Source organism: Amblyomma americanum, chromosome 9 (assembly GCF_052857255.1).
Source record: "Amblyomma americanum isolate KBUSLIRL-KWMA chromosome 9, ASM5285725v1, whole genome shotgun sequence".
Lineage (NCBI taxonomy): Eukaryota > Metazoa > Arthropoda > Arachnida > Ixodida > Ixodidae > Amblyomma > Amblyomma americanum.
The window spans coordinates 106,261,740-106,270,935 of record NC_135505.1 but is presented as its reverse complement, the minus strand read 5'-3'; positions in this window follow the sequence as shown (position 1 = coordinate 106,270,935).

Here is a 9,196-nt window from a genome sequence, read left to right as displayed (position 1 = left end):
TATATTCATTGGGTGTAAGCGAACCTTGAGAGTGTTCACCAGCGCCACCCTCGACCATAGAGGCGGATGTAGCACGTCCTGTAATACCGCGAGTGTGACGTGGAACGACATCTAACGGCGAGGGCGGAAACTGTGCGAGAGCCCTCTTAAGCTACCTATGGCATCAAGACTGCCAGAACCGAGACCCTCGTTAAGCTATTAGCAGATAAGTTAAATGAAATGAGGGGCCCGTTTGACAAACCTATTAAGGGAGCTAACAGTCACCGAAACCAAGCTGCATAGGGGAATGTTTTTTTTATGTGTTGTGCTTATCAGTGGGATATTATAGTACTTAGATTAATAAATCGCTTAAAGAAAATTAAATATAAAGCAGCGAGCAGAAAAAACAACCATGCCGCCGGTGGGATCCGAACCCACGACCTCCGAATATCGCGTCCGGTGCTCTTACGAACTGAGCTACGGCGACGGCATTCCAATCTGCTGCTCTCGTGGGTATTTATGTTGAGAGTGTTCACCAGCGCCACCCTCGACCATAGCGGCGGATGTAGCACGTCCTGTAATACAGCGAGTGTGACGTGGAACGACATCTAACGGCGAGGGCGGAAACTGTGCGAGAGCCCTCTTAAGCTACCTATGGCATCAAGACTGCCAGAACCGAGACCCTCGTTAAGCTATTAGCAGATAAATTAAATGAAATGAGGGGCCCGTTTGACAAACCTATTAAGGGAGCTAAGAGTCACCGAAACCAAGGTGCATAGGGGAATGTTTTTTTATGTGTTGGGCTTATCAGTGGGTTATTATAGTACTTAGATTAATAAATCGCTTGAAGAAAATTAATTATAAAGCAGCAGAAAAAACAACCATGCCGCCTTTGGGATCCGAACCCACGACCTCCGAATATGGCGTCCGGTGCTCTTACCAACTGAGCTACGGCTACGGCATTCCAATCTGCTGCTCTCGTGGGTATTTATGTTGAGAGTGTTCACCAGCGCCACCCTCGACCATAGCGGCGGATGTAGCACGTCCTGTAATACAGCGAGTGTGACGTGGAACGACATCTAACGGCGAGGGCGGAAACTGTGCGAGAGCCCTCTTAAGCTACCTATGGCATCAAGACTGCCAGAACCGAGACCCTCGTTAAGCTATTAGCAGATAAATTAAATGAAATGAGGGGCCTGTTTGACAAACCTATTAAGGGAGCTAAGAGTCACCGAAACCAAGGTGCATAGGGGAATGTTTTTTTATGTGTTGGGCTTATCAGTGGGTTATTATAGTACTTAGATTAATAAATCGCTTAAAGAAAATTAATTATAAAGCAGCAGAAAAAACAACCATGCCGCCTTTGGGATCCGAACCCATGACCTCCGAATATGGCGTCCGGTGCTCTTACCAACTGAGCTACGGCGACGGCTGTCCAATCTGCTTCTCTCGTGGGTGTTTATGTTCATTGGGTGTAAGCGATACTTGATAGTGTTCATCAGCGCCACCCTCGACCATAGCGGCGGACGTAGCACGTCCTGTAATACCGCGAGTGTAGTGTTCCTGTATATGCTCCCGCAGGGAGCAGAATTGCGCGAAGGTCCGCCATTTTGTTCCAAGCTGTGCGGGAAAGCAGCTCCTCGAGCGCACAGGCGCTGGGATCATGACGGGGCTGGCGTTGTAGAACAGCTCGCTTTTTTTTTTTAAAGCTTACAAACGGCGCTGGATTGCGGGCATCCTTTTTTCCTTTTACTGTCTCAGTGCTCAGGGATCGATGCTAATCTCATCATATTTCGTTGAAAAAAACTTCGAAAAATAATCTGATTTGCCGAAAATATCATACAGCATGACAGAAAGATCGCGGAATGACAGCGATAGCTCGCAGTACGGACATTAATGGCGCAGAAATGCTTGGAAATGAAAAACCCTCGTGAGTTGTGCGATGAAGAGAAGTGCGGTAATGCATCTCCCTGCAGAACCACATTGAAATACATTATGTGCACGAAGCTTGTGAAACCACGCTGCATACGATGTGAATGCGGGCAGTCTAAAGCAATGCTTTTTTGCACGCAAGTAAATCTAACCAGCCAAAGGCACAGATATCGCAAACTCGCGCGCTTATATTTCACAAAATATACGTATCATTTGTTGCTCTAACTTTTAGCCCTGCATTGCATTTTTCCTATGCCATGGTCATCTTTTCAAGCCAAACACATCACGTGCCGTACTTCTTTAATATCCAATTAGAGAAGCCTGCCTTAAGTCACTGCAGCTGAATTGTGGTATACGAGTTTCCAAGGATCTCAAAAAGTTATGTATCTCCTTCAGGTGCTGTTATTTGCTCGTTTTTCCCTAAACACTATTGCGTTTTCTCTTAACCTACTTGAATTTTATGTACCTTCACTGCATTCTGAAATATCTTTGTTTTGTACTTCTCCATGATTTTACTCAAGGAAAAATAATTATCTGAATATCCAATTTTGCTTTCAAGTTTTTCATACTATTTTTGTTCCCCTCTCCTTCAGTGTTAACATCCTTGTAAGTGGAACCTTAAGGGTATTCTTAACAAATAAAATAGTTAAATAGCCTAGGCAACGCTTGTTCTCATGCAGAGAGACTGGCCTCCCACTTCTGTGTAGTATACTGGGACTAGAACAAAATTTCACATACAGTTTGCTTGTCAAACATTGTTTATTTCACAAAACAAATCATTTCTGCAAAATGCTGGAGGTAGCAGCAGAATAAGCAGACAGGCTGGCAGCGGCTGCACATGAGAAATGCTGTCACGTACAATCAGGCTAGGAACAAAACCTTTGTTCACATTTTCATTTGGAACTTGTAGCGTTGCACGAAAAATGAAGATACCTCGCATATTGGAACTTACCTCGCATATTCGAGTTCTTTTCGGGGCTGCTTTCACCCGTCCCATACGCAAAAGCCGGCGCAGTCGCCGACGTACGACTGACCGTCCGGACGGCACTGGGTAAAAAGCTTTGCCGCTTTCGTTACGGTTCTTGCAGTTTGGCGCACTGCACCCCGTCATAGTTCGAGGCTGCCGTCACTGTACACTATCAAAATATATACAACTGTAGCGCACGGAAAATGCGGGAACACACGGCACCGGACGCGTCCGATCACGATGGCAGCCGAGAGGGTACTGGGGCTGGCGAGGAACCGGCGTTGCGCCTGGAAAGTCGGCTCCTCCACTTCAAATTGGAACAAACGTCGTCAGCTGAATCACGTGACGGCCGCTTGGCGAATGGCGTCAAGAGCGGCGCGAGGAAAACAGTCGCGCAACTCTGCTCCCTGCGGGAGCATATACAGGAACACTACGCGAGTGTGGCGTGGAACGTCATCTAACGGCGAGGGCGGAAACTGTGCGAGAGCCCTCTTAAGCTACCTATGGCATCAAGACTGCCAGAACCGAGACCCTCGTTATGCTATTAGCAGATAAGTTAAATGAAATGAGGGTCCGTTTGACAAACCTATTAAGGGAGCTAACAGTTACCGAAACCAAGGTGCATAGGGGAATGTTTTTTTTTATGTGTTGTGCTTATCAGTGGGATATTATAGTACTTAGATTAAGAAATCACTTAAAAAAATTTAATTATAAAGCAGCAGAAAAAACAACCATGCCGCCGGTGGGATCCGAACCCACGACCTCCGAATATCGCGTCCGGTACTCTTACCAATTCAGCTACGGCGACGGCTGTCCAATCTGCTGCTCTCGAGGGTATTTATGTTCATTGGGTGTAAGCGAACCTTGAGAGTGTTCACCTGCGCCACCCTCGACCATAGAGGCTGACGTAGCACGTCCTGTAATACAGCGAGTGTGACGTGGAACGACATCTAACGGCGAGGGCGGAAACTGTGCGAGAGCCCTCTTAAGCTACCTATGGCATCAAGACTGCCAGAACCGAGACCCTCGTTAAGCTATTAGCAGATAAATTAAATGAAATGAGGGGCCCGCTTGTCAAACCTATTAAGGGAGCTAACAGTCATGCCCCGCCGCGGTGGCTCAGTGGTTAGGGCGCTCGACTACTGATCCGGAGTTCCCGGTTTCGAACCCGACCGCGGCGGCTGCGTTTTTATGGAGGAAAAACGCTAAGGTGCCCGTGTGCTGTGCGATGTCAGTGCACGTTAAAGATCCCCAGGTGGTCGAAATTATGCCGGGACCCTCCACTATGGCACCTATTCTTCCTTTCTTGTTTCACTCCCTCCTTTATCCCTTGCCTTACGGCGCGGTTCAGGTGTCCAAAGATATATGAGACAGATACTGCGCCATTTCCTTTGCCCAAAAAACCAATTATTATTATTAACAGTCACCGAAACCAAGGTGCATAGAGGAATGTTTTTTTTATGTTTTGTGCTTATCAGTGGGATATTATAGTACTTAGATTAATAAATCGCTTAAAGAAATAATTATATTATATAATTATATTATAATTAATTTTCTTTAAGAGATTTATTAATGTAAGTACTATAATATCCCACTGATAAGCACAACACATAAAAAAAAAGATTCCCCTATGCACCTTGGTTTCGGTGACCCTTAATAAGCATATATATATACATATAAATTTGTGGCGTCGATCAGTGAATAATATTAGTGAATGTTTTGTCGCTAAAATATAGCAGATTAGAAAAGCAGAAGAAAAAACAGCCGCATGCCGCCTGTGGGAACCGAACATAAAGGACCTCCGAATTACGCGTCCGGTGCTCTGCCAACTTAGGTTCAGCGGCGGTTGTCAAATCTTTTGCTTTCGGAGGTGTTATGTTGGGGTTCTGCAGCTGTTGGCATATCATATATATATATATATATATATATAGATAAACCCAGGATGCTCTTCCCGAACAGCCTCTCGCGATGAAATGAGCCGCGAGAGGCTGTTCAGGAAGAGCTTCCTGGGTCGGAACCTAACCCAAACAACCCAAGGCCAGCCATGGCAGCACCTTCCACAGAAGGGCAGTGGTGCATCGTTGGACCGCTGCACCACTGCACCAGGAGCGGCAAGGGGACTCCCAGGGGCCTATGAATATAAAGGAGAGAGTAACCAATACGGTAATGAACCCAGTATCCCTATCCAAACACCTGCAATCCATGAACACTAGATCTGATACCGGAATCGAAGTGAAAAAGGAATTTCTAGCGCGCATAACTCGCATCTGGCCTAACTACGCTTTTTTGCATTTGTACAAAGCAGAGATCTTGTTGACTCTATGACAGAATGCACGCGTTAAATGCATTCACACTTTAAAGAGAATAAATGTGAACGGCGTTCTTAAACACGCACTGACATGGCACATTCTCCGGCCGTCTAGGCGCCAGCGCAGTTGTCACAGGAGTGTGCTGTGCCGTAAGTTATGGGGAGTCACGGGAATCAAATCACGAAAACATTGAAAATAAAAACAGATTTCAGAAAACACCTGTTTTTCTTACCTATTAGCTAGCTTTTATTATGCCCCAAAATTTTTGTGACAAAATATTATACAAGAAATTTTAAAAGTATATCTGTACCCGTAGGCGGCAAAAAACATTGAAATTTGCGTAGAGACCGATTTTCATAGTAGCGTTTTGTATCCTGAGAGCGCTGCTTGAAGAAATCATATCATGAAAATTACCTCGCGAATTTTCTAGCGCCTTGTTAAATTCTGGTTTTTAAGAAATGCTTTGTGCTGCTATATTTATGAATTATTTTCTCAACTTCTCACTCTGTCACTGATTTGACTTGGCGATAATGAGTCTGTTATGCAAGCGTTGATACAGCATTCTGTGTAGTAGAGAATCTAGCTGCTAATACAATTTTGAGTCCGTTACGATAACCACTAATGCTAAATCTGACCGCAGCTTGTCAGGTCATTTGTCTTTGACTTGTCAGGTGGAGTGTTACGCTCACTACGCTGATAACGCCGACAACTACGACACGGGATGTATGAATGGGCGCGTAAGAGCTCCGTTCTCAATTATATAAATAATTTCCCTGCATCGCCCATTCTATCGGCCTGCAGTCGCCATTGAGATCGACTGCGGGCTCCTATTATATTTTTGCTGTTACGCCACGCTTTCTGCGAGTTCATAATTAAAATGAAGCAGAGAAAAATTTATGATGTCAAAACTACTTAACATTATTCTGTGAAATGTATCATGTAATGAGTAAGCGAACTTCCCAGTTGTCATGCGATATTTTATTGCTCTACAGGTAATCAAAATTAATCAGTAGCCCTCCACTACGCTGGCTCTCTCTTCTTTCTTTCTCTGTCTCCTCTCTTCTCTCACTGCACAAGAACTACACCGAAGAAGTAACAATTACGGCTGCTCATATTTCTTCATTACCAATTTTCAGTTTTTCATTAGTGGTCTTTTTACAGGGGCTTGAGTCCCGCTCTCAGGGCCAAGACCACTCCGCTAGCTCTGACCACACTGTGGTGGTCGCGAAGGACCGCACACCGAAGAATAGCCAGCAGGCAAACTTTTTACTTGAGGTTTCCCAAAATATATGACAGCCTCCCTCGGACGCCCTCAGGCGGCAGGCAGGAAGCGGGCACGATTGAAAAGCCAAATGTCACCTTGCCGCGGAGGTTGCAGCCTGGCTTAGTCTATTCTGTCCGGATTCGCTCTCTCAGCTCTATATCGGAGTGCGCTGGGTGTATGGTCACCGACAGTGGCTTTAAGGAAAGGAAATTCCGCAGTAACTGTATGACACCTCGGTGGACACCCCAGCTGCACCGTGAGGGAAGGGAGGAAGGCGAAAATGATAGAACAAGGTGCCCTAGTGGAGGGCTCCGGAATAATTTCGACCACCTGGGGATCTTTAACGTGGACTGACATCTCACAGCACACGGGCGCCTTTTGCGTTTCGCAGAAATCGCCAGCAACTCCGTGAGGCCTCACTGCTTTGAGCTCCTGGCTTCCATTTCTGGAGTAAGGATGGATGAATATTAGAATGCGCCGAGGGCGCTGCGTTGGAAGGGGGAGGGGGGAGGGTATTCGTAAGAAATATTTGTTTACACACATTTTTTTAAAGTGATGCCGGAGCCACTGCGGAAGCTAATTTTTGAACGCAATAACCACGTATGTATTATAAACCTAGTTTTCAGCATGCAAGTCACACATAACCCGAAATCTAGTTAAATGACCTTACCGTGCAATCGATGGTATTGTTTGCTTGTTTGTTTGATTCAGGACCTCAAGACTACTGCTCGTAAGCAGTGTAGTTTAGGTCCGTTCATCCTTAAACTAGCGACTAAGCTTCGGTGATAACCCGGCGCATACTAGGACATGCGGATCCACCGTTTACATGAGTGGTTCAAAGCCGTATTGAAGTTTCTGTTAGCGACAGAAAGGAATATACACACCTTCATTATTTTACCTCGAAGTGGACATATCATTTAACAGGCATGATGGCGAAGATGATTTTATTTTAAATAATGGCTCATGGGCAGCTTTGCCTAAGAGACACGTCTGGCGAGCTGAGGCCAAAGTGCCAGCTGTAATGGAATAGTGAACTGGAGCCTCGCTACAATATTGTGACGAAGAAGACGAAGCTGACAGTGGCACCGGAGGGAACGCTCGCGTTAGGTCAGTGGCCATAAAAATCATCTCATTGCCATCATTCATCGCGCCTCATTCTTCGGCTGGTCGCCACGTAACAATATATAGCAGTATATTAATGTGATGTGTCTGGTGGCGTCTCTTGGACGGATAAAAAAATTTGCGAATACTGCCTTGTTGTATGGTTAGCCTTTTTCTTTGGGCGTTCAACTTAAGGGGCGCGCAAAATAACGCACCCTTTATTTAGCCAATACCGCGAGCGTCTTGACGAGGGAGATGTTCAGTTGCGTGCTTCCCCCACTTTTCTGGGAAGTTACGTGAGGGGTTTGCTATCTCCAACCATGCCACCATCTTTGCAATTTCGTTTACCACACCACTCCTCCTCTTATTCGACCTCCTCTAACATCATCATCATCCTAGTGGTTCTAAGGAAAGGAAAAAAGAGAGAGAAGAAAGGGAATTTTAATGAAAGAAAGGCGGAGAGGTCGGCCGGTGGTAACAGGGCCCTGGCCTGCTACTCCACACAGGGGAAAGGGAAGAGGAGGAAAAGGAAAGTGTGAATGAAGGCTGATGATGGCATAATACAATGAGTTTCACGGGTGATGTCTATGCACACACACACACACACACACACACACACACACACACACACACACACACACACACACACACACACACACACACACACACACACACACACACACACACACACACACACACACACACACACACACACACACACACACACACACACACACACACACACACACACACACACACACACACACACAACACTGGCTGGCGCCCGCATCGCGGTTACTGGACACACATAAAACTCAAAACTGGTGTCTGCAACACAACACCGACACATGTCATTAACCATGTAGGTTGTGCACAGGCGGTCACAAACGAGTATCCAGGCCTGTTTCACACAAAAAGTTGAGCAGGGCTTTTGTCACACGCCACCAATCAGAACGTCTCGTCCTTGCGCCCAGAAGAGTTTCCTCAGAGAGAGGGCGAGAGTCCAGGTTTTTCACGGTCGCCTCCAATGTTGTTCTTTCAGAAGTAAGGAAAGGAAATAGCGCAGTAACTGTGTGACACCTCGGTGGACACCAAAGCTCGTCATCATCATCATCATCATCATCATCATCCTAGTGGTTTTAAGGAAAGGAAATAGCGCAGTAACTGTGTGACACCTCGGTGAACACCACAGCTGCGCCGTGGGGGAACGGAGGAAGGCGGAAATGATTGAAGAAAGAGGTGCCATAGTAACTGTGTGACACCTCAGTGGACACCACAGCTCATCATCATCATCATCATTATCATCACAGTAGTTTTAAAGAACCCTGCCTTTCCCAGCTGCGACCACCCAATATGCCTGCAAACTTCTTAATCTCAACCGCCGACCTAACATTCTACTGCCCCCTGCTACGCATGCCTCCTCTTGAAATCCACACCGTTACCCTAAAGTACCAGCGGTTATCTTGCCTTCGCATTGCATGCCCTGCCCAAGCCCATCTCTTCCTCTTGATTTCGACTAGGGCGTCATTAACCCGAATTTGTTCCCTCACCCACTCTGCCCGCTTCTGGTCTCTTATCGCTAAATCTATCATTTTTCTTTCCATAGCTTGCTGCGTTGTTTTTAACTCAAGCTGAACCCTTTTC